The sequence below is a fragment of the Mobula birostris genome, chromosome 10, assembly GCF_030028105.1.
Source record: "Mobula birostris isolate sMobBir1 chromosome 10, sMobBir1.hap1, whole genome shotgun sequence".
NCBI classification, from domain to species: Eukaryota; Metazoa; Chordata; class Chondrichthyes; order Myliobatiformes; family Myliobatidae; genus Mobula; species Mobula birostris.
This window is the reverse complement of record NC_092379.1, coordinates 46,092,952-46,120,018: the sequence shown is the minus strand read 5'-3', so window position 1 is coordinate 46,120,018 and position 27,067 is coordinate 46,092,952. Positions and strand designations below refer to the sequence as shown.

General features: G+C 42.4%; 1 long non-coding RNA gene across 1 annotated transcript; it reads right to left on the bottom strand.

Moving 5' to 3' along the window:
- Nucleotides 1–3,619: 3,619 nt before the first annotated feature.
- On the bottom strand, nt 3,620–19,097 carry LOC140204500 (uncharacterized). The gene is made up of 3 exons (XR_011887652.1): nt 18,839–19,097; nt 13,235–13,555; nt 3,620–4,031 (listed from the first exon to the last, which is right to left on the bottom strand). It is a non-coding gene; the product is annotated as an uncharacterized lncRNA (long non-coding RNA).
- Nucleotides 19,098–27,067: the final 7,970 nt, after the last annotated feature.

Sequence of the window (27,067 nt, the reverse complement as noted above, 5' to 3'; positions counted from 1 at the left end):
CACGATCGATCCATAACCCTTCATTTACTTCAGTGGACAGTAGATTCCGCTTAATTAGGACTCAGCGGGACCAGTACAGTTTGGCCCAATTGAGTGGCTACCCCAATTAGGGGAAGTTTCATGGAAATATTTTAAAACATATAAAAAAAGACAAACTACGGTTTAAATAAGTAACAATTTTTTCAAATGAAATGCATAACAAATTAGAGCACTAATAATACTACTACAGTACTATAAAATTTTAGTTCGTAGGAATTATAATCGTTGGAATTCATCCACACTCTATGCTGTCCTATTCTTTTGATTGACTGTGAACACATCAGCGCAGGCACATTGTGTAGATAATGGACTGCCTTAATACAATGCACTCGAAACATTCAAGATAATTGTCGAAACCTTCAAATGCTTCGTATTTTCTGATTGTTGAAGTAGTCAAATTGTTTCATTTTCACTCCCGGCCGTCTCCACGGCTGAATATTTGAAACCGCAGCGAGGAATACATTTCCGGATTGTTTTCCTGCTTACTTCTGACCAGCTAAAGCGACAAAAAAAAAGCGTTGCTTCATGGACACAAACACACACAACAGACGCTAATAAAATCTGCTCCCTCTAAGCACAATGTTCGCTACACAAGTGTACGCGACTGACCCTAGTTAGAAACTTTGGCAACAATCTCGTGTCTTAGTGAACTTGGATAGTGCGCTAAATAAATTAAGGGAATCCCGGCTGCTGTTTTCGAATAGCTTTTGTTCCTTCAGAATTGTCCCAAATCAGCTGCTGCCCCGATTAAGCAATGGCCCACTTAACCATAATCCACCGTATGTGCCTATCTGGGAGTCCCTAAATGTTCCTCTTGACCACCATCATAGTCAGAGCTTTCCAAGCACCCATCACTCTCAAAGGAAACACAAAAACAATCTCTGGCATCTCTCCGAATCTTTATTCAGCTCCTCTAGCACTGGCCATTGCCTCACTGAGAAATTGGGCTCTCTATGCTTCTCGTAACCGGAAACGCCTCTCATCCACCTTCGCTCCAAAGAGGAAAGCCCTATATCGCACATGCATGCTCTCCAATCCAGGCTGGATTCTGTTAAATTTCCTCTGCACCCTCTCCAAAGCTTCCACATCCTTCCTATACTGAAGTAAACAGAACTAAACTTGCTTTATGATAGAAAAGACGTGGAAGCTTTAAATGTGGTGTAACCAGAGTTTAATAGAGATCCAACATTACTTCACAGATCCTGAAAAAAAACATCCTCAGTGCAACGTCCATCTGCCATTTTTCCACCCAGCCCTGCATTCTGCCTATATCTGGTTGCTGCCTACGACAACCTTTTGCACTAATCACAATACCGCCAATGTTTGTGTTATCTGCAAACTTACTAACGCACCCTTCCACTTCCTCACCCGTCTCCTTTGCAAACATACTAACTCACCCTTCCACTTCTTCATCTATATTTTTAAAAAAAACACAAACTGTAGGTGTCACAGACAATCGCTGCGCACCAGTACTCGTCACCAAACTCCAGGAAGAATACCCTCTATGTTCCACCACGCTCTGACTTCTACCGGAAAACCAAATCTATTCCGTGCAGCTAAGCTTCCATGGATTCCACGTCTCACGTCTGTCTAGAAAAAAGTCTGCCTTGAGGAATCATGTCAAATACATTTCTAAAATCCATATACAACACATGCACTTCTCTACCTTCATCATTTTTGTCATAACCTTCAAACATGCTCGTGAGGCGCGATTTCCCCGTCATAAAGCCAGCAAGGTTTCGTAACAAAAATTCCACCGCATCCAGTTGTGACCGAACGAATGAACCATTCCACGAACTTTTAAAACTTCACTTCATTCGCTCATGTTATGATTTTGTGACAGAAATTATTTTAACCCTGACATTCATACGACAATATTTGATAATAGTTTCAATGAAAAAACAATCATTTTGATGAATGTATCCAAATATCAAATAGTATATTGCGAAGCGCATTGCAACAGGAATTTGCAAGTGCCACTCGTTCACTTTAATGCAAATATGGTTAAACTGTATTTAAATGTTCTGGATATATTAAAAACATCTGTTTGGAAAGTTACTGATTACATTTAATCGACAGCGATAAGCAAACAACTTGATTAAAATTATTAACGTACGATTAAGGTAGAATATTTAATTAATTTGTAATAGCCATAATTAAAATTAATTACACTGGTTTAATAATTTCCGTTTTTTTTGTAACACGGCAAAATCTCCAGAAGATTATTTGATTGATCCTTTGCCTCAAAAGACGTTGCTTGTCTGAGTTGAATCTTTACCTAATTTCTTTTACTCATCATGCGGATTTAATTAGCATTGTGGTTCGGTTTTGTCAATAGTCAGCGTAGCATTGAAATAGATACAGTATTTTAAAAACAAGTATTTGTACGCATATGAATTTTAGACCGGAATTATCAGTGGTTAAACAATCAGTCAATTAGCATTATACTGAAATCTCTTTGTTGACATTCTGACAATAATTTATCAGAGTATTATAATAATTATTATTATAATAGGTACTCCTGTAGGAAAAAGTAAAGCTGGTTCTACTTTGGAGCACAGCATGTTCATTTGGTTGCAACGGACACAAAATGCTGGCAGAACTCAGCAGGCCAGGCAACATCTATGGACAGAAGTAAACAGTCGATGTTTCGGGCAAAGACCATTTATTAGGACTGGAAAGGAAGGGGAAAAGTTAGAATAAGAGGCTGAGAAGAGGGGAAGAAGAAGTCCAAAATGGCTGGTGATAGGAGACACCGGGACGGGGAAGGTTTCTAGTAAAGAACTGGGAAGTTGATTGGTGAAAGAGATAAAGGGCTGAGGAAGGGGAAATCTGATAGGAGAGGACAGAATGCCTTGGGAGAAAGGGAAAGTGGATGAACACTAAAGGGGACTGATTGACAGGTAATTGTTTGCTTTATTTGAGGTCTTGAATATACATTATGTGATTGGGCACCATCCCATCTATTAGCGCCAGAAAAGCGCTGTAATTTATTCGGAACTGCCTACACGCAGCGTATGGAATAGCTACTCTCGTGGCAAGGAATCAATAAGCATAAACAGAAGTAGTAATCAGTATATTCCTTAGTAGAATTGCTGTCTGAGAGAATCTCTTAAATGGAACAAGGCAATTACTTCCAAAATCCAGTAGATCTCCTTTAAGTTTTGTTATTCGCGCAATTTCTTTATAATATTTTCACATGGTTTGCTAGTTATAATCACCCACCCTCCAACATGATTTTTTTTCTTTTATAAAGGAAGGTAACTGATTAAACTGCAGGACACACAGAATTATAGTTTGCTTAATTCAGTAACCTTTTCTTAGCGCAGAACCTTGAGTATAAACATTATTTTGAAATGCAGACAATGGAGAAGATACGAAGAGTCAGTTCGAAACAACTCCTAAGTTTTCCTTTGTCAGTGAATATGGATAGTAGGAGAGGGCGCCGCTCATAAGGTCAAACTAAACTGATAGATTTGTTCAAGTATGAAATTGCAATACCAGATTGCAAGGTGCATTTAATTCTTTCACATTTGTGGTTGATTGCAATCTTTCACTGCCGACAATTATTTCACCACAGTTTATTTACTTTATTCAGAGGAATACACTTTGCATTTCATTGCTTTGCAACTGTTCTGTGAAATTCCAACCGAAACCAGTCATTGACATAGCAGAAATCAGAATCAAACTGATCGGATAAAGAGAAACAAAACTATAAATTCACACACACAGCATCAAAGATATTATAAATGCAGCGGTCTGATGTTATCATCTACACAAGAGATTCTGCAGATACTGAAAATTCAGAGCAACATGCAAAATGCTGGAGGAGCTTAGCAGGTCAGGCAGCATCTATGGAGCAGAATAACGATCGACTTTACGGCCCGAGACCTTCATCAGGACGGACACCATTAGTTGGATGTCTTCATTTGACTTCGGGTCCATGCAAACAAAAGCTGAATCTGCGTCTGCGTCAGCATTCTCTACTTTACCTGTAATGAGAGAACACGAACAGAGAATCCAGTGAACATCTGAGAGAGGCAAAGAGTCAAACCGACCGAATGGATCGAAAGAGTACAGTAACAAAATAAAATGTTTTAATATTTTCCTTGTAAATTCGTGGATTTATTATCAGCTAGAGGCTGCATTTTTACAGGAAAAAGATTGGTCGATGGGCTCGTTGCGTCTCTATGTTTCCAATCAACATCTGATCCGTCATATGTCAAATGTGAAGGAGTTGGTGTACTTTACTGTTTGCTACTTATTCTGACACCTGGTGCCGCGTGGTGTAATGTCTGTGACTGTTCATATTTTCTTTAACCCGCCTCAAGGAACTAACACTCTAAAATACACTGTTCACAGCTTTGCATATTCTTTTCGTGAGCAAGAACCACTATCTGCGTTAAAGACAAAGAATGAATTTTCCCTTGGCAGGTTTTGAACTGTTGTACAGTTGGTCAGCACCGCTGGACTTAAAAGGAGGAATATTGCAAAACAAGGCTGCAAGTAATCAAGGTGTGTTATGCAGCACTCGGCTTCATTACACAATAGATAGATGTCGAAAAGTATGAGGTGCGCCCGAAGGCACTCTTTGAATAATGCCCACATTTTTAGTCTGCATAATGAAGAACAACTTTTTTTGCACTGAAAATATGGCAAACGTTTAGTAGTTTCTTCATTGGAATGAGTAACTTGCCTCACAAGCAAGAATTGAAAGGATTGCAATTACACATAAAGGAGTTCAGAATCATGTATGCTGATGTTTTGAAGCAAGTAAAATGGTATTGTGCATGATGAAGATGAATATTGTGAAAGTTTCCACGCATGAGTGACCTACAACAAAGAGAAACACACACAAAATGAAGTAGGAACTCAGCAGGTTAGACAGCACCTATGGACAGGAATAAATAACTGCGGTCCTAAACATCGACTCTACATTCCTCTCCATAAATAATGCCTGACCTACTGAGTTTGTCTAGGATTTACTGTGTGTTACACTGGATACCATCATAAGCAGAATCTTGTGTTTATAATCGGCAGCTAAGAGATACATTTTCTGAATAAAGAGCTATTGTGGACTGAAAAAAATGTTCGAGGACATGTTACAGAGTGCAGATCATAGTGTATATTGGAGATCCCGTATTTGCACCAAGTAGACTTCAAAGCCCAAATGAATTGATAATAAGATCACCTAAGATCTCAATGAATGACAGTTCGAGGGTTTGATCGGTCCACTCATTTTTCTATATTGTATCTTCCTGTTTTTTTATTGTCACTAACTTATCAGGTCGTATTCCGTTTCTGAGCCTTCTGTTGAATGTTTCAATATACAATTCTCACAGACCAAGAGCGGCTGTGGTCAAAACAACGCTTTACACTACCAGCGATCAGGGTTCAATTTCTGCCACAATCCTGTAAGAAAATTTTACGTTCTCCACCTTGACCGCGTGGGTTTCCCTCGTGTCTCAGGTTTCCACCCACACTCTGTTTGGGCGATTTGTAGATAGATATACATACTTTATTGATCCCGAGGGAAATTGGGTTTCGTTACAGCTGCACCAACCAAGAATAGAGCATAAGTATAGCAATACAAAAACCACAAACAATCAAACAACAATATGCAAACTATGCCAGACGGAAATAAATCATTGTAAATTGTTCCGTGATTAGGCCAGGCGGAGCTGCGCATTTAAGTTGCATGAACGATGTTCTGAGTTTTAGGCAATAACCCACCTTCAAAAATAATAGGACTAAATACCAAACATGCCAGCATTACGGCGAACGGGAAAACGCGTTCCCGTTCCCTTGAGTACAATTGAAAGGAATGTTGGGTCGGTGATAAGACGCACAGAAATATCATTACTGGCTGCTACGCTGAACGGAATCTGCGTTGCAATGTAAAAGTAGAAATTTTAAATAATGACAACAATGAAGCATAATGGTACAGTATCTCACTATGGAAACGTACAAATGAAAATTATTCAGTTATAAATCACGAAATGTTGGACGCACTGAGCAGGCTACGCACAGCGGCGCATAACGGGAAGAAGCTAACGTTTTGAGTCCAAAACCACTCGTCTGTACAGGGTGGTGACGAATTGGTTAATGCGACAGCTAAAAGCCGATTATGCCACTTTCTCATAGGCGTTGCCAACAGCGGGGCCGTGAATTGTGCCCAGCAGGCTAGGCTGTACTAATGGAGAGAGAAAATTTGAAGGAAATCACAGATGGATTACTGATAGAAATGGTCATTTCTGGTGAAAAATGAAAGTGTGAACTATACGAAGCTGGAGAACTTGACTTTTTAGGCGCGAGAGAAGATGGTGGAGTGCAACGAGGGCAATAAGTGTACTTTTTCGGACGGTGTGAAATAATGTGGTCTTTACGATCAGACAATAAGAACATAAAATGAAGGAAGGAAAGGTATGAAAACAAAGATTGAGTTTAGAGCACGGAAACGGGCCCTTCAGCCGACTTCGCTCCGAGAGACCTACCTATGCTCATCCAACATTACTCGCATTCGTGCACAGCATTCGACACCTTTTCTAGTCAAGTAATTATCTAGATGACTCTTATATTTTGTTGTTTAATGTGCTTCCACTTTCTCAGGAAGTGTTTTCATTTCCACGTTAGCTTGTGCATCAAGTTCCATTCAACGGAACATTACAAAAATTGTAACTATCCACCCCAACTATACTAATCATAATTCATGTGATTATGCTTCTCTCAAGCGTGTCCTCGTCCTCCTTAGATCCAGAAGAACAAGTCAAACCTGTCATTTTTCTCTGATAGCTGAAGTTTTTCGATTCAGTCAAGAGGAATGCCCTCTACATTCTGTTCAGCACCATCACGTGAATGTTATAGAATGGTGATGAGAACTGCACAGAATACTCCAATTGCGACCCAGCCACTAGTTCGTAAAGTGTGAACATGGAATTCGAGCTGTTTTAATATATTATTGGTCCGCTGAAGAAAGATTCTATATACCTTCCATAGTGCATTATCTTCTTCTGGTGGCACCTACGGGGCAATTGACTTATACACCAGGGTCTCTCTGCTCATCAAAATTTCGTAGACTCCTATCACGTACAGTGTATGCTCTAATCTTGGAGTATTTGACTTTTCAAGAGACATGACTTCATTTGTGACAGGACTAGCTTGCTGCTGGCGATGTTATGATCAGATCTCCCACTTATCCTGCTGGATCCATTGATAAACTTTTGCACCATTTATGGCACCAGCGATTTTCGTGTCATCGGCAAACTTACTAGTAAGACCTTCTACATTCAAATTCAAGACATTAGTAAATATCACAGTCAGCAATGATCCCAGCAGCGAACGTTGCGATGCACCACTGCACACACACTTCTAATCGGAAAAGCATCACCCATCACTAAGTTTTACTTACTGTGTTCAAGCCAATGTTTGATACAATTTTCCAGTTTGCTTTGGATCCTATGTGCTTTATCTGTCATGATTTACCTGTCATGCGTGCTTAGCCTCGAGAAAGTGAGCTACTTTCTTGAACTGTTTTAATTCTTCTGGTGTAGCATAATGTACACTGCTGTTGAGTAGTGAGTTGAGTTACAGGATGTAACCCATCGAAACTGAAGGGAAGGCACTATAGGGCATTTCCAAGTCAGGATGTGGCGTGCGTTGAAGAAGAAAAAATAACCGTGTATTTGAAGCCCCTGGCTATCACAACATCTTGTTTTGGGGAAATACTGTCAGAGTAGCTCAGGTGAATAAAAACAGTCCATTGTGTGCATGTTAAACCTTACAACAACCATGTACCAGAAGCGAATGAAATAAGGGTTTATGGTCGTAAAAGCAGCGACCGGTACTGGGGCCTCAGCTGCTCTTAATCTATTTCAATAATATTATTGTTGGATATGCTGTAATATGTCTATTTTCTGGGAATACAAGCTAGGTAGCATCATGATCTGTGAGAAGGATTCCGGGAAAAACTGGAGGGATGTGGACAAGAAAATAAATTGCTATTACTTAGCTGATTGAATGTAAGGTGGAAAACGTAAGGATATCAACTTAGGAGAAATGAATTGAACGATAGCGTATTCTATGAATAGTCGGAGACTGAAAAGTGTTGGGGTCCATAGTGGTCTGCGTGTTCTTTTACGTAAAGCATTGAATATCAAGAGCAGGTTGTTCCAGTTTCTTTTAAATATTGTCTGGAACTAGTGTCGTAGAAATTTCACTTTCACTTGCCACATAGATCTTCCCGCAATAATACGTGGACAGCTTTATTTGATGAGGAGTTGTGATTAGACTTGAGCAATATACATTCATAAACAACCATATGTCCTTATCATGGGCAGGAGTTAACATTCATGAAGTTGCTGAAGGGTATTTAAAACCTGCCCTGACAATCTAATACGATGATGTTATTGTGCCTGTACAATGATTTTCATCATTTCCTTTGGTGCAATTTATGGCTCCAACCATTGCCAACCGACAACACAACGCCAAGGTAGCGCAGAGGCAGAGCGACGTTATTACAGGTCGGAGCGTTCTGGAGTTCGGAGTTCAATGCCTGTGCCATTCGTCAAATGGTCTGTAAATCCTCCCGATGGAATGCATTGGTTTTCTCGGACGCTCCGCTTTCCTCACACAGTCAAGGGACCGACCGGGTAGATTAATTACTCATTGTAAATTGTCTCGTGATTAGGGTACGGTTAATTGGGGTTGTGCAGCTGCTGGGGCGGCATCCCTCGACCAGCCGGAATGGCCTACTCCGCGTTGTATCGCTAAATAAATGAATCGCATTTCGCTGTATAATGGGATCTAATTGTCCAAATAATTGACCCAACTTCCTGCAGACTACATTCCAGCTTTCCGTAAAAACGGCTATGGTCTGAACTCCCTACAGCGTGGAATGAACAGTCCCCGTAGATATTCGTGTATGGCATTGTGCGTTGTTGTGAGATCAGGGCCGAGCATCATCAACACCATGCGAGATAAAAATAAACTGGCCATAAATGTGGATTCACTCTCCACACCTAGAGGCATATCTATTTTCCTGTTCCATCGAAGATATATCTATCTATCAATCTACCTATCTATCTATCTATCTGTCTAGATATTTACTTATTTACTTATTTATTTATAGATAATGCAGAATAGGCCCTTCCGGCCATTCGGGCCGCACCGCCAGCAACCCCCGATATGACCCTGGCCTAATCGCTGGGCAATTCAGAATGACCAACAAACCTACTATCCGGTACGCCTTTAGACTGTGGAAGGAAACCGAGTACTAGGAGGAAACCTATGTACTCCACGGGAGAATGTACAGCTTCTTACAGAGAACGTTTTTCACCCAATTATTCACACCGGTCGTATCGGAGACTCATCACTAAATCAGCACTCTATCACTTGCGAGTTATTAGTATGCTAATTCTTATCTATTGATCATATTGCATTTGACCTTAAATAAGCCTGTTTACAAGTGTGGTCGATTGGTGTATGATCTTAGAATATAATTAGAAACGCCAAGAATGGCTCCGTTTGTAGTGTAATTCATCAATTAATATTTATACACGTTCTTCCAGCTTTGCCCTATTGAGATCCTATTGGTGAGGCATAGTTCAGTTTGTCCCCGCATGTTCAACAGAGATCCGGTTATATAACACTAATTTTAGTTGACGCTCACATATGTTATTGTATCGGACCGTCGGAGAGGTCTGATTACTAATACAGCACTACAGTAATGATTGTTTCAACCTGCTCACTGCCGACCTTCTGTTGTATTTTTTATCTCTTGACTAGGATGTAAAACACGGAATGGATGTGAGCCTTTTGGCAAATTGTGGTTACTTTTCCGGGTGCTGATGTTTGCTTTCACAGTAGATTGTGAAGGTGGGTGCGTGACAACACAGGAGTATGTTGCGTCCTTCTTCCACTCGGCTGAAGTCAAGTAAAGGAGGCTTCTGCTGTTGAAGGTCATGTCCTGTTGAAGTGCAGTGGGGAAGCTGGTAGCGTTAGAGTAGAATGCGGCTCCGTCCTTCTGCCACAAAACGGTTATGTCATCGGGGTAAAATCCCGTTATCATGCATGTGAGCGTAGCGATACCCGCAGTTTGAATCTCCTCTGCAGAGGGGGCAAAGAGACGTACCGTTGGTTCCAGTGCTTTGGCTGCAAGGGAAGGTCAACCAGTGTTAATCTGCAAAAACTGTCTTTCCGAAATGTGATTGAAACGAAACGGTGCAAATACACAGCAAGAATTGTAGTATCTGCGATGAAGGAAACAGTGGCTCTTTTTGCATTTGACAAGTTTCCTAACTATGCGCTGGTCAATTTGTTTAAGAATCCGTGGTGAGCGGTCTAATTGTTAGTGAGCCACTAAGGGTAATGGTGATGATAACTTTCTGTTTGGAAGTGTATCACGAGGGGCGTACCACGGTCCTAAGAGCTTTCTTGTTTGTGATATAACGATTTCTATGTGCATATAGAAAATATCATTTCTGAGTAATGCATAAGACTAAACTTGGTGGTGTTTTGAATCGCGATGATGGACGTCAAAAGCTGCGGCAATACTGATCATATACAATGTTAGATTTTGCGGCAGCAGATGGACAAATGTAGTCGACGCACTTTGGGAACTGAAGAAGAGGGTATGCAATGAATAGAAAATAGCTCGTTATTAAGGAACATTTATCAACAGTGAGATATTGGGGATTAAGTCCATAGTTCCCCGAAAGTGGCGGTATTTGGTGTGTTGACAAACGAACACGGCATACTTGCTTTCACAGGTCAGGATTAGCAGATGAAATTTAAGACGCTCTGTTTCAACTTTATTAAACACTGGTGCACTCCAGTTTGCTCTCTAGTCACCTCGTTGTAAGGTGAATGGCATTGTGCTGGAAAGAGTGCATAAGAGATTCAACTGTATGTTAACTGGATTGGAGAACGTCAGTGATGGGGAGTAATTAGAATCGCTGGGCTTGTTTTTTTTCTGAAGTGAAAGAAACTTAGTTACCCGATAACACCACGGAGAGTTATCAGTGACACTGATAGGCTAAGTAGACAAAAACATTCGCATGTGTAGACTATGAAATTCAAAGACAGTATGTACTTAAGTTAAGTGGAAGGAGCTTTAGAGAGTACCTTAAGTCACTGCATTTGGGAAACATTTAGTCGATCACTGAAATAGGAAAGACATTGAAAGATTTTTTTTCTGTTGCTGAAAATTGGATTGAGGTAGATGTGAAACATCTTTGAATATTGGGGTCAGAGAGCCATCTGTACTTCTGTGCAGTATTTTATGACTACAACTTTTTAGAGGGGCAGTACAAGGATGCAACTATTAGAATGTCTGCTGCAAGTCTCCACAAGCATTGATTTCGGTCTTGATCTGCTCTACTGGAGTTTATATGGTTGTCGTGTGGCCGTGCGCGTTCTGTTTTAGGTTCTCCAATTTCCATATCGAACAACATGCCAGTACTAGCCACGTCGACTAACATAACTTACTCTTAATGTAGAGTAGAATCTTCGAAGAGTTGTTGAAGCTACGAAACAATAAACTAGATCAAAATGCAATTCGCGGAATGAGTGTTGAAGCGGGCTTGGTTTCTGTCGACCGAAGGGTCTGTTCCAATGCTGTCGGGTCCTATGACTTCAACATTTCATTCGAAGAAGTCTTGGGTGCAATGCTATCGGTGTACCACTTGTCAGAAAACCTGTCTTCCCTTGAATAAGATAATGCATTATGACTCCAGTAGAGGGCAACTCGTTCACCACCATGCCTATTTTCCTCTGAATACTGCTGCCTGGCACTTTCTGTTCCCCTTTCTGCATCTGCACTGCTTTGCATTTCGATTGTTGTTATTGCACCCACCTTTTGCGTTTCGTGCCCTTTTTGATAGGGGAGCAGCTGATTGATTGTCCTGCACCGAGCAGGAGTATTCTACTCCGCTGTCCCACTCGGCCATGCTGCTGGTCAAACGGCCGACTGTCACGTACTGACTCCCGATCTTTGCTGCATATTCTGTTTGAACGCCAACAGCCCTTTCCTTCCCACCCACTGTCCAAGAGATGGAAACCTCAGCTGGAGTTGTGGCGATCACTTCACACACCAGAGTGGCAGTTTTGTTTATCCACATTTCTTCAACAGTAGGATCTCTGAGAAATAATGCGAATTCTAGATGAAGTACAGTCACTGAAAGGACACATGACGAATCTGAAGTTTAGCAGGGATTTCCATTTATTAATAACCTGCTACACGTTAAAAGCTTAAGGTGGAAATTGTTCATTTTAAATCATGCTTAAGTCGTCTTTTCGTGAACCCTTGAGTTAGATCATGACCACACACTACACTTCTATAGGGAAAAGAAAAGAAAATGGTTGAAAATGAATAACGTATCGTCATTCATAGACAAGTGTGGCGAAGGGTGGAGGGAGAGATACAGCCGGACATCCCCGGAAAGTACGACAGTGATAAAACACTGGCGTGGGGAAGGGGCAGTGGCTTGTGGCAAAACAGTGAATGGGATGCAGCGAGGCAGAGAGATTGGCTGAGGGAGGAGAGAACACAGGAAGCTCGAAGATGGAAGTGAATGTTAGATGGAAAGAAGTGCTAAATACATATGCATTGTTCGATCTATTTATGCAAGAATGAAGGACCAGTTTAGCACAAGGTTTAACTGTCTGATAAGTCGAGTGGCTGCCTCGACTACTTTCTTCCTTTCATTTATTTATTTTCCAAAATTTTCATCATTGAATGCTGATACCAGATACAGATATAACACATCAGTAAAAATTAATGGGCTGTTAAATTTGAAACTTAAAAATAATCACGGATTTTTTTTTTTTTTTACCGCTGCTTTCCTGTGCTTATCTTTTAAGATGTCCGGATTCCTTAGAATCATTTCAGATATACAAATTCTATTCGATGCATTAACATGATCAGAAATCAATATTCACTAATGCGCCATGACGTCTTCTGACTACACTTCGCAATATTCCTTGTAATTCTTACCTCTGATATTTAATGTTTGCTGCCTAAACATTCCGACTCACATTCCTATCAGTCCCTTACCCGAACTTGATACTGGCACGCATCTTAATCTTTAGGAGCCTGGTTATTTTAAAATCTTCTCTGTAGATGATTACAGCCCACCAAATGAAATACTGAGGACGAAAGTGGAAATACTGCACCTATGGATTGGGAACTGCTTCTTACCTGATTCAGCTCGTATTTCTTTGCGGATGTTGCTGCTGGTTGCAGAGTGGGATACTTGGCACGAATACACAGCACCACTGGCCCATTCGTTCACAGGCACTTTCAGCACACTTGCTGAGGTAAAGGTTTCGCTTGAACTTTCAGTGGAAGAAGTGGTGGTAAAGCCGGACTGTACGGCTTGTCCGTTTTTCTGCCAGGTCACTGCGATGTTTTCAGGTAGGTATTCGCTCATGAGACAAATCAATTCCACAAAACCCTGTGCTTTTTGTTCGGCAGTTGCAGAATAGACAAGAGTGATATTTGGCGGGGACGGTTGTTTTGCTAAAATTAAGAAAAAACAAAAGTCTTTGAAATGATTGGATCAATTTTACGTTGTTCTTCTGACAACTTGTAAGGCATAAGACAACTACAATATTCCTTGCATCATAAGAATCTCTACATGTCAAGAGTTACGTTAGCGTTTCTAAGACCTTTCGGCTGAAGGGATGACTGAAGCTGAGTTATTTCCTTCAGCATAATGGTATCACAGCTTACAGTGATTTGTTTTTTATACCTTGAATGGTACTTTGAAATTTCGCCTGATTAATCTTCGTCGTATCAAAGCTGACGTTGGCCGTAAGAATTCATTAGAGAGAGATTGAAAATCTAGCTGTCAGAATAACATCTCTCACCCAATGTCAACAAGACCAAGGAGTTGATTATTGACTACAGGAGGAGAAAACCGCGGGTCCTTCTGCAGGTCCTCATCTAGGGGTCAGAGGTGGAGAGAGTTAGCAACTTTAGATTCCTCTGCGTTATCATTTCAGAGGATCTATCCAGAGTCCCGCTGGTAAGTGCCCTTAGAAAGAAAGCACATTCGTGCATCTACTCTCTTAAAAGTTTGAAAAGATCCGGCATGTCATCGAAAACTTTGACACACTTACGTCGATGTGCGGTGTGGAGTATACTGACTGATTGCATTACGGTCTGGTATGGAAATATCAATGGCCTTGAACGGACAGCCAACAAAAAAAAGGTCGTGGATACAGCGCAGTTCATGACGAATACAACCTTCCCCGCCATGAAGCGCATCTATACGCAGCGCCGTCGCAGGAATGTGCCTTTATCTTCAAGGACCCTCAGGTTCCAGGCCACGCTCTTTTCTCGCTGCCGCCATCAGGAGGGAGGTACAGAAGCCTTGGTACCCAAACTAATTGGTTCGAAAACAAATGTTACCCCTTCAACATCAGGTTCTTTAACGAGAAGGACTACCTTCACTCAACTTCATTCCCCCTGGCATTGAAATGTTCTCACAACCTGTGGGCTCAGTTTAAAACAAATATTCATCTCATGTTGCTGATATTTATTGTTTATTTATATTATTTGTTTTTTTTTCCTTTTTGATTTGCACAATTTGTCTTTCGCCCTTTCATTGTCCGTCTTAATGCGTGCGTGTTTTCATTGATTCTATTGTGTTTCGTGGTATCTGCTGTGAATGCCCGCAAGAAAATTAATTTCAGGTTTGTGTATGATGACGTATACGTACTTTTAAATTTGACGATGATGATATTTAATAGTCGCAGAAAAAAAAAACATGAGTAAGGTAGGCTTGCTAAATGGTAATCGTATCTGAAACGTCACCAGTCTGTCCATATTATAAAATGTAGTATTTTACAGACTCCACAATTTTCGACTGGGTTTACCTGAACGGGACAAAAGTTATTTTTCGACTTCAGCAAGTTTCCATTTTTCTCAGACTGCAAGTTGCTGTTGATGATTGTTGAAGTGCACTGAATGTGGGAATCAACAATGGCCGGTTGACAGTGTATCTACTGAGATAGAGCTGGCAAAAGATAACATTGATCATAATGCCACTTTAATTCTCTGAGTCCACCCTGCCAATTAATGATCTATTTTTACACTATGAGAGACAATTTGCAGTGCCCGGTTCGATTGCTGATTGATGTTGTGTACTTGGATTTTCAGAAGGCCTGTGATGAGGCTGCTAAACATGCTACGAGCCCATGGAATTACAAAGAAGATTCTAGCATGGATAAAGCAGTGGCTGCTTTGCAGGAAACAAAGCGAGCCTTTTCTGTCTGGCTGCAGGTGACCAGTGGTGTTCCACCGGGATCTGTGTTGGGATCGATTCTTTTTACGTTATATGTCAATGATTTGAATGATGTAATTGATAATTTTGTTGAAACGTTTGCAGATGATACGAAGGTAGGTGGAGGGACAGCTACTTTTGAGGAAATAGAGGGGCCCTAGACAGATTAGGAGAATCGGCAGGCAAAGAAATGGCAGTTGAAATACATTGTCAAGAAGTACATGGTCATACACCTTTTGGTGGAAGAAATGAAAGAGTTAACTATTTTCTAAATGGGGAGAAAATGCCAAAAAAAAACTGTGCCGCAAAGTGGCTTGGCAGTGCCTGTGCAGGATTCCCTGAAGGGTAATTTACAGGTTGAATCTATGGTGAGGAAGGAAATGCGATGTTAGCATCCATTTCAAGATGACTAGCATATAAAAGCAAGAAGGGAATGCTGAAGCTTTATAAAACACTGGTGAGGCCTCGGATGGAGTATTGTGAGCAGTTTTGGGCCCCTTACCTTCGAAAGGAGGCGTTGAAACTGGAGAAGGTTCATAGGAAGTTCACGAAGATGATTCCAGGATTGATTGGCTTGTCATATGAAGAGTGTTTAATGGCTCTGGGCCTGTATTAGCTGCAATTCAGAAGAATGAGGCGTGGCCTCATTAAAACCTATCGATAGTGTGGACCTGGGGAGCATGTTTCCTATAGTGGGAGAGTCGAAGACCAGAGGAAACAACCTCAGAATAGACAGGCGCTCTTTTAGAACGGATATCAGGAGGAATTTATTTAGCCAAAGAGTGGTGAATCTGTGGAATTCTTTGCCACATGAAGCTGTGGAGGCCAGGTCTTTATGTATATTTAAAGCTGAGGTTGATAGATTTTTGATTTCTGAGGACACGAAGATGTACGGGGAGAAGACATGAGATTGGGTAGGAGGGGAAAATTGGATCAATGGTGAGGAAATGGAGGAGCAGACGCGATAGGTCAAATGGCCTAATTCTGTTCCTGTCTCTTATGGTCTTATGGAATGAAACTGAAGCAAACTCGTGAAATGAGTAGTTTGCGTCAAATCCATTTAGTCAGGAAGGTGCTGGACTGCCCGTAATTGTCGCTACGTTTCCAGCGCATGCCCACATTCACTAATCCATAGCAGACATCTTTGGAATATGGCTGACATTGTAATAGGACAATGCTAACTGCTCACTAGAATCACAGGGATGGGTGTTTGGGTCCCGAATATTTATAATCAGTCTCAGACGATTGGACTGAACCAACATGGATATTTAGAATGAGTTATGGAGAAGTGCAAGACACAGAGAAGCCTAGCCGTTAGCGGAACACTGTCACAGCTCGAATTGTCAGTGTACAAAGTTCAATTCTGACGCCGTCTCTAAGGAACTTGCTTGTTCTCCCAATGACCGTGTGGGTTTCCCAGGTACTGTCATTTAATTCTATCGTCCAAAGTCAGAACGGTTAGTAAATCGTCCTATGATTAGGCTAGGGTTATCTAGGTGAGTTGCAATAATTCTACATTAATCCATTTTAGTTTATTCGCCCCCACAACCACATCAATTGCATCAAATTCTATCATTGTTCTAAGCACTGTAGACAATATTCATTTGCCAGTTAGCTCACCAATTGCATTGACTTTCGTATGTGGGAGTGAAATGGAGCATAAATATGGGATTCCCCCTTTACGACAGAGATTAGGGAAAGATTTATTTTCTTTCACATGGTATTGGGAATGTTGAAATTATTCGAATGCAGAATGAGAAAATTGGCATACTTTTTAAAGCAGAGATCGTTGCGGACATACAAAGAAAACGGTCATCGCATATTACAGAAGGAGGGGAGATATAGAGCTTATAATAAGACTGACGACTGACGACTGACGAAAGAGTAGTCCAATGCATTTTATTGGACTGAAGAAGAGCTGCTGGTATCACACAGCTTCCCTTCGATTGCAAGTAGCGTAATAAAATAGAAAGGGTGTTGATGGTGTTTCTAAGTATTTAATACATTCACCTTCTGGTACTCTTCTCAAATGTCGATTCCTTCTCAGTTTCTCAGTTAAGTGCATGGAATTAGCTCTGCTTGACGTCTGAGAAATTCCTTTCCCAAAAGGATCAAAACGCAAGGGGAGGTCTACATTAATTTGGGAGAACATTAGCCGGGAAGACGGAGTAATACACCACAGCGCTATATACGAACAAAGACGATGTTAAATACTTGCCTATTTAACAAAAAAAAAACGCAAGTGGAATTGGACTGGGTTCCGAAAAAACTCCATAAACAACGAGATTCAGAGGACTTTTAAACACGACTAAGCTCAGACAAAGGAGCTTTACAGCATGTTTAAAACTAAGAAAGGTGAAGCAAACAAATAGCAATAAGGTCATGTAAATTGGACGAACGATGGATAATTTTGCAAATTAATTCCCTGACGTTTGTCGGTCCCATAATAGTGTCAGAGGTTTGCTTTCATTTGAGTTTGCTTTGGGAAGGATCTACTTGTAGACGCTATCATTCAATTGACTGATGAAAATTAAAACCCGTTTCGCAGCAATGTTTCCATTGCAACCTATATTTTAGCATACTGCTTCAATGACGACAGTTGTAGCTTTTGTACCACAAAACAGTCTGATTAACACTGTAAACCTTTATAATCTACATATGGAATGTCATTCATTAAGATCTGGAGTGTAGCATTTAATTAAATATAGCGCCGTGGCAATTGGCTAAAGCATTCAGCGAGATGGTACAGACTTAATATTATTGTGCTCCGCTTTCAAAGACGATATTGATTATGTTGACATTCATTCAGTATCTTTTCCTGCCTTGCACACAGACCTTTAGCCTACCTCTGCCCTCCCTTAATACTCTGGCAATTGACACTAAAATATAACCAAAATTATATAAGTCCAACGATTCGAACAACATAAAATTTGTTTCAACCTGATCTTCTAAATGTATGGATTTGTTAGAGAATGATATGTGTTTCTAAATAGAAGACACTTTTTCTTCTATTACAGCTAAATGACAAGTTGTTTTCGCAATGAGTATATGTTCTAACAGCCCCCTCGAAGTATCAGGTTATTAAGCTATCGATCCCTTCTGAACTGAAACCTATTTCATCTTCAAACTTCTATACTGCTTGGGTCTGCGACCATTGGAGAGTAAATCCATACTCAAATATGCCAAGATATGAGGACCTCGCACTTATATCAATACAGCAGATAATATTTTAAAGTAACCGTCGGACGGGGGTGGGGCGTAGCAGGTAATTTGTACACTTCAATTTGTAAAAATACTCCAATTTTCGTTTTTTTTTTAAACGAGCGAAGGTATTATCTTGGGAGGAGAAATGCGTATACTTAAATTCTTCTGGGGTGTCTCAGTGAAATGCTTATACTCCAAAAAAATATCATACTGCCCTTTTTGGTTTGCATCATTTAAACGAGAATATAATTATACTTGACCTCGGGGAAAAGTACGTGCTTGCTCAAAATGTAATAAAAGATATCACTTACCAGGTTTCACAGTCAGCTTTGTACCAGTTCCGTTAAGGTATTTGCACACAATAATGAACTTCCTATTCAGCTCAATTCAAAAAGTAATCATTAAAACTGAAATGTAGACGGAGGCTTTCCACAATAATCCAGGAACGAAGGGCTGACCAATATATTCCATTTCCTTCAGTTTCACCCGCCCTTGTATTTATTCAGTGCACTGTAAGCGTATATGACAATAAAACTGGAATTTCGCTGTTTGATTACCAGGGACTGTAGGTAGAATTCAACCTAAAGGAGAAGTGAAATTGTTTGAAAAACTATGTTGAGTAACATCCATGCACGTAAAGGCATATTTTGTAATCCCTTTTGCAAATAGATGAGCTTAAAAAAATAAAACTGTCTCGGAGGTTTGTGCTATGGCTTAGACTACTGTGGCACTGTTGTTGCACATCAGTTCACATGAGCACAATATCCTCACTGTTGTAAATAGCGTATAAATCCGTCAGATAATCCCATACGTCCACGATAGGATGGTAGGGGACATGAATTAAATGGTTGCACTGGCTTGTTTAAATCCCGTCGATAATAGTTCTCAGCCAGGTAGATAATATCAAGGCTTAGTTATTAATATGATTACCACATATGTATTGCAATTGTGCAAACATATAGAGCAAGGCTATGTTTTGTGTACCAGTCTCTGGCAGAGATAAAGAATCTTTGTCAGAAAGCAGTTTTAGTCCCTAAAGGAATATTTTACATTAATTTCACATTAATAACTGCCGAGGCGATTTGTGCATGAAGGGGCCTGAAGATTCATCACTGTGGTTTGCGCTTGGCACAGTGGTTGATTCAATAGCAATAAGGTCTCCATTTACATAACTCTGGGAGAATACTCACGCTGCAGCTCCAATTGTGTCCGCTTGGATATAAGCGGCATTGTGACCGTCACCAACCTAGTATTAATGTACGCCTGCTCTACAGCGGAATCAACTGCTGCTCAGTAATTTTCTTTTCCATAAGAATGAAGCAGTCAGAGATTCTCGCGTGAAAGATTTTCAAACTTTTTGAATTGGCGTGTGCTCAGCTTCTTTACTGTGGTCTTGAGCATTACAGAAATACGTGGCCGTGTCCTCAACAATTAGGTTGCTGATCTGCAGGGAAAAGGACTTTGTTGTGTTGTTGACTGATTCCGCATATCGTCCTCCAATAGACAGCCTATCCCAACACGATTGACTCGGTCTTTGGATGAACCATGATGTGTTATGCAGGCTACAGTTAGCATCTTTTAAAACACAGTTGATGGTCAGAGTTTCGCCTGGTTGTTTTATTGCTTCTCTTGGTGTCTGTTCTACCGATACACTGAAGGCATCTGAAGGAAGGAAAACATATTTAATCATCGCATATCTGAAGCAGCACAAGATTTAACATAAAATGAAATTTGTGGAAGCAACGGCAATATAGTAACCATTATTCGGTTTAAAACTGAACTGCACTTACTTGGCAGCCAGGTCAAAAATATCGAAACACATAAAATATTCATCGTTCCTTCACGACCTGAAAACCTGCTAAACAGAGAAGGTTCCACACATCAGCGCAGGTTGTTTGTGCAACCTTGTGGAGGAGCAACGTCTTTATATGCTTCGAGAGTCTGGCTTCATTTGCATAATGCAGAATGACTGCACATTTACTACGATTACAGCTTGGATAATGATATGCATTATATCCCATAATTACATCGGTAAAATATATGACGCATTAACGTGAATGTATGGATAGAAATTTAGAGAAAGATCTTCATTGCTTCCTTCCGTCGTACTGAACGTACTTCTCTTTGCTCTGTTATATGGAGAGAGCTTCGCAAAAATATGATAAAAGTCTGAAGGTCATCATGACACAGAAAATACTCTGAAACCAATTCAGTTCATCACCATGAATAACTAAAGATTATTCCTAATGATGCAGACAAACTGAACGCATCCCTGTCTCCCTATTTTGCTTCCTCTATTCACCACTGGTTGTCAGCATGAATCTGATCCCAGACGTAGTAACAAAATCTGAACCGAAGTTTATTTTTAATTGTGGTTTCGAGACTTCGCATGCAATGTGCGTGGATAGCAATGAAGTAACACACAAGATACTGGAGGAACACGACTAGACAGAAAGACTTACGGTGTAAAGAACACAGATCTGTCTAATTTAGGGTAGTAATCCGGTCATTTCTGATCAGAAGACAGAAGGGAGATGGATTTAGGGACGAAGATCCTATCAGATTGTTCATTGTGAAGGGATTTGTCAAATTCGAACAACGTGGCAAACTACGAACCATTTTCCATAATGATGTCAAAGGGAGAAGAAGATGGGCAATGAATATGATAAATGATCAACTTCTGAGGGTAGCCGATATGCATAAAATACATAATTTTAATGGAATCTATAGTTTATAAGGAACAGTGGATTAAGCGGGTTTCGACCTTTATGTTACTGCGGAGGCTAATTAAAATGGCGTTTTTGTTATGTTAATCTAGGGAATGCGGCTTTGTTGTGTTAAACGCTGAGAAAGTTTGCGCTAGCAGCTTGTTTTTGCTTTAGAGTGTGATAAGATAGTGCTATTAACCAATTGGGATAGTTGTTATGGTTTTGGTGTATTTGAAGATACTGTATGCGCGGGGTTTGGGGGCAGAAGGCGGGAGAGCGAGACAGAGGATGGACCAGGCGCTGTGAGTCCGCTAACGGACTAGTGTGGAGCGTCTGGTCGACCACTGTTGTCGGTCCCAGGCGGCCGGTCGAGGTGGTCCGAGGGGGCGCAGGGTGAAGAAGAAGGTCCTGGAGCTCCAACGGTTTTTGTGCACGAAGAGATTGAACTTTGATAAGTGTGGCGCCTTTTATTTTCCTTTTATATTTTATTCCCTTTTAATTATATAGTTCCAGTAATATCTATAAACTGTATATCATTTAATTGCATCTGGTGTATTGTCTGTTATTTGGGCGGGGTGGGGTACCTCACACAGCATTCACACAAACGAATTACCCAGTTTGCCGGGGCCGAGGCTGTTTCCCTAGACGACAGCGAGCCGAGCGACCCTGAGGGTGGCCAGAGGGGGTTACATTGTGTGGGCTTTGTCCAGGATTGAGTCTGCTGGTATGATGTGTGGGTGCCCTGTTTAAATCTGTAACGTGTGTTTCTGTGGGTTATTTGCTGGTGATTGCTGTATGCGTTGTGGGTGAGGTCTTTGTTCGAGTTCAGACTGGCATTGACGAGTTGGAGGTGGCACTCTGGGCTGCCCATGCGGTTGGGAGAGAGAGGAAAGAGTGGTCTGATTTGGAGGTAGGGTCTGCGAATAAATGTTCCAGCTGTGGCAGGCTCCGCCTGGCACTTGGGATAGTGTCCACCCCAAGAGGGGTGGAGGCGTGCGAGACGTGGGCGGAACGGATCTCTCAGTTGCTAGGTAGTGCTCGGTTGAAGGAGAGCGACAGGAATTGGTTGAAAGTTTGAGTAGGCGGGCTGGTGACGGTGTTAAAGCTGTCAGGTTCACTTACACCGTAGTGACAGCTGTTAGTTATTTGAAAGGGGTGGGGGGAGTTTTCAGTGTGTCTTCTCTGGCTAGGAGGGCGGCTAAATTGCTTGCAGTGCCAGGGGGATCATTTCAGGGGATCAGCCCCTTCTCGAGTTGTTCAGCTGATCAGAGAAGTGTCGGGAAATTTAGTGGAGGCCCAGTGGGGGAACGGCTTGGGGTCTCTGGGGAAGCACGTTCCCAGCAATGTACCAATGTACTTTTCTGGGAAAGGAGAAGACCCTATTTCTGAAGGCTTAGAGGGACAACGCCCCAGGGTGTCGCTATGGATAGACGGAAGCGATGCTAAAGCTACCCTCGACCCCGGGGCATAGATCTAGTTGTTGTACAGTTCGTTTTACAACCGGTGTCCGAAGCATTTATCCTTGACAACCGCAAGGGCACCGGAGACCTTGGGTGCTAGTGGCAGTAGTTATCCAGAAGACGATGATTGGTTAATGACTCTGGAGGTCATGGAGGCATTTTCTGGGCACCCAGCGTGTCGAGTTGCTTCTGAGGACGTGTGTAGCAGCCTTGAGCCAGTACCGAATTTAAACGAGACCCAGCCGTGGTACGGCTTGGGGAAAGTAGCTGAAGGTGAGACCCTCTTAGTAGATGCTCCGAACTACCACGAGGGAGGGGAGTTGACCGCTGAAGACACCTCAGTGAGAGAGAGGTCGCGGCAACTGGACCCCAGCGGCGTGGAAGATGAAGGCAGCGTGTGTGTGGATTGTGCGATGTGGTTTAATGTGCTGCATCTGAGGGGTGGATGTTGCCAGATCCTGAGGAGTGCGGCTGTTGAGCTGAAGATGGCCTTTACTAGTTCCCTAGGATTCTTCCAATCCGAAAAGATTCCCAAGGGCGTATCCGGAGCCCCTGCATCCTTTCCGCGGGGCATGAGGAAGACCATGGGGGAAGTGAAGGTGTGTGGAGTTTTGACGTATGTGGATGACCATCTAGAGCTTGGATTCGCCTGGGGGGACTATGAGGCGAGGCGAGTGGCTGAGCCCGGTCGATCGAAGCGAAGTGTCAAATGTGGAGGAGTTTTTGGCCGGAGGAGTTTGGTGCAATGTGAAGAAAATGACCCGACATACCAATTGAACTTCCTGGTGTTGGGACAGACGGTGGTGGACCGGGGGATGGAAACCCAGGTCGTCAATCTGAATGAGACACAGGGAAGAGAGGGGATTTGCACCGCATTGCGGTCATATACTGACGAATTAATCCAGCGAGAAGAAACAATGACCCACCTTCGAAGGGATCATCAGAAACTCAAGACGTCGATTCAAAACAGATTGGAAGACTTGCAAGTTGGGGAAGATCAAGGAAGTGTTCTGACTGAGGTCAACAGAAAACCGAGAGCCCAGGAAGGGGAGTTTGGCTACACTCCCGAGGAGGTAAAGAACTGGAGGACAGATCTCGGAAAAGGGAGGCGGACGTTTGAACGGAACCTGAAGATGACTATCAGGAAGAAACAACCGGAGGCTGAACATTCTTTAACTGCTGCTTTTCAGGTCAGTGTGGAAGAAGCTGCTGGGGTAACTGCGTCCCAGATTGACATGGCCAGGAACCTTGAGTCAGAACTGCTGAGGCTGTGGCGAGAGTTGAAGGAGTCCCCGAAGAAGCTGACGTCTCGACTGCGGGAGGCTGAAGGGATAGCCCCGGCTAAATGTTTCAGTTTGGAGAAACTCAAACAGCACCTACCGATCAAAGAAATGAGGAAGGATACGGATTCGAAGGATGATGTGCTGCACATGTGGTACATGCTGCCTTTCGCTAACTTCCCCGTGATTGAGGAAGAGATCTTTGGCCCTTCTCCCACTGAGTCAGGTGTAGTGGGGAGGGCTAGTTGTGGACAGTCTGAGTTACGGCAGGATCAGGAAGGAGGAGAGGTGGGGCCCCGCATACGGTACAGGGGGCTCCGAGCTGTAGTGGTGGCCTGAGTGAGAGAGGAGTTGGCAAGCAGGCCCGAGGTATCCCTAGTAGTGCCTGAGCCTATTGGGTTTAGGTGAGGGGATACAGAGGTCTCAGAGGGTTAAGAAGCTCCCAGATAGGTTGGCCTATGTAGCGCCTGTGGGACGGGAGTAAGGTCCACTGTTTGGGGAGCACTGTCACTGTGTGTATCTGTGTATGTGTGTGTTGTGTGTCTGCAGGACTGATTGGCGAGTTATTTAGAAGTCATGAGGACATGACTTTATTTGGTGGGGGGAGAGTGTAAAGGGGTTTCGACTTTTATGTAACTGCGGAGGTTAATTAAAATGGCGTCTTTGTTATGTTAATCTGGGGAATGCGGTTTTGTGAGTGTGATAAGAAAGTGCTATTAACCAATTGGGATAGTTGTTATGGTTTTGGAGTATTTGAAGATACTGTATGCGCGGGGTTTGGGGGCAGAAGGCGGGAGAGCAAGACAGATGATGGACGAGGTGCTGTGAGTCCGCTAACGGGGTCGGACCCCGAGCGGGACGTTCGGCGAGGAGACGGAGACGGACTAGTGTGGAGCGTCTGGTCGACCACCGTTGTTGGTCCCAGGCGGCCGGTCGAGGTGGTCCGAGGGGGTCGCAGGGTCAAGAAGAAGGTCCTTGAGCTCCTGACGAAGGGTTTCGGCCTGAAACGTCGACTGCACCTCTTCCTAGAGATGCTGCCTGGCCTGCTGCGTTCACCAGCAACTTTGATGTGTATTCCTTGAGCTCCAACGGTTTTTGTGCGCGAAGAGGTTGAACTTTGATAAGTGTGGTGCCTTTTATTTTCCTTTTATATTTCATTCTCTTTCAGTTATATAGTTCCAGTAATATCTATAAACTGTATATCATTTAATTGCATCTGGTGTATTGTCTGTTATTTGTTCGGGTGGGGTACCTCACGCAGCATCCACACAAACGAATTACCCAGTTTGCCGGGGCCGAGGCTGTTTCCCTAGACGACAGCGAGCCGAGCGACCCTGAGGGTGGCCAGTGGAGGGGCTACAGTGGATAGCGGCCGAAGTGGCAAATTTAGTCAAGAAGATAAAGAAAGCATGCTTAAGGTTTAGGGAGATAAAATCGAACAGTGATACTGAAAAAATATAAATAAGCGAGAAAACTCTCAATAAGAAAATTAGGAGAGTGAGAGGGAGTGTGTGTGTGTGTGTGTGTGTGTGTGTGTGAGAGAGAGAGAGAGAGAGAGAGAGAAACACACCATATTTTGGCAAATCGGATACATACCTCAAGAAACAAAGATAACTCGGCGGAGGATAGAACCATTCACGGATAAAGTAGGAAGCATGGTTTTGGAGAGCGATTATGAACGTTCAGTCCTAAAGTGCACTTTGCATATGTTTTTACCAAGGGGAGAGAATTAGACGGTAGTGAGACCAGAGTTCGAGCATGCTAATTTGGCAGGACATTTTGAGATTAGGAATCCCTTTAAAATCATTCGTTTTGAAGTGTTTGCAGGCCTATTGAAATATTCTAGAGAAAGGCGAGAATGGTGATTGCTGACGCCATGACCAACATATTTGTACAAGTTCAGTTTGAAGTTAGATTATTGTCATTTGAGTGTACATAGAGACAACCAAGCGAAGTAACGTTCCTCCGGACGACGGTGCATCCACACAACATATATCACACACACACAAAACACCAAAGTATACTATAAATAAGTTAGTAAATTATAATTCAAGATGTATGTAGTAATGCGGAGCGCAGATAAATAGTAAACAGTGCAGTAAGCAGTCCGCTGCCCTAGAGACGATATATAGGTGTTGGTTGGGTATTTATTATTCTCACACCCTGAGGGAAGAAGCTGTTGCGAGTGGGAGGGGGGCGGGGGGGATGTTGTTCCTTTATTTGGAATGGAAATGGCGTTAATCTGGAAATAATAGATTGGTGGGTTTTATTGTCAGTGGTAGGGAAACTGATGTAGCGGATTCTTAGAAATAGAATTTATGAGCATTTGGAAAAGCATAGCTTAATTAGGTGTCGTCAGTTTAGCTTTGTGCGAGGCAGGTAATCGCTTAGTATCAGTATTGAAGGTTTCAAGAAGATGATGGAGATGATTGATAAAGGTAAAGAGTCAGAATATGTCTTCGTGGGTTTTAGGGAGATATGCGAGAAAGCCACTCATGGGAGATCCGTACAGAAGATTAAGAAGCATGCTATCCATGGTGACTTGGCCGTTTGGATTCATGATTGTGTTGCCTACTGAAGACAGAGTGTAGTAGTTGATTGATGGTTCTGCTTGCAAGTACATCACTAATGTTGTTCCGTTCCTGAACCTCCAATGATAGTGATCATATATATAGTGGCGAGCATTTGATCCATGATGACAAACGAAAAAAAAAAAAGTTCGTTAAGCTCGTTTAATTCAACAGCCGAGTTTACTGGTACAAGCACCGGGCGCTATGATACGGGGAGAAACCCACTCAGTCACATGCAGACGGGGAGGTGATTATTACATACCCTGGTTACAGTCACTGTGACCCACAAACACACATGCAAATAACTGTACGACCCAAGCTAGTGCCAGCCGGAGCCGGTTCGGGACGACTGGCTTCGGCCACTCAGGCAACCGCACTCGGTATACCACATCGGAGATGCAGTCGAGCAGCTCTACCGGCCCCTTCTATTGGACTACAATCTTGGGAGATAGTCTCTTCCTCCAGCTGCGGTAGTAGACCCATACCGGGGCCTCCACCTGGTACTGCTGCATTGGCGCCCTA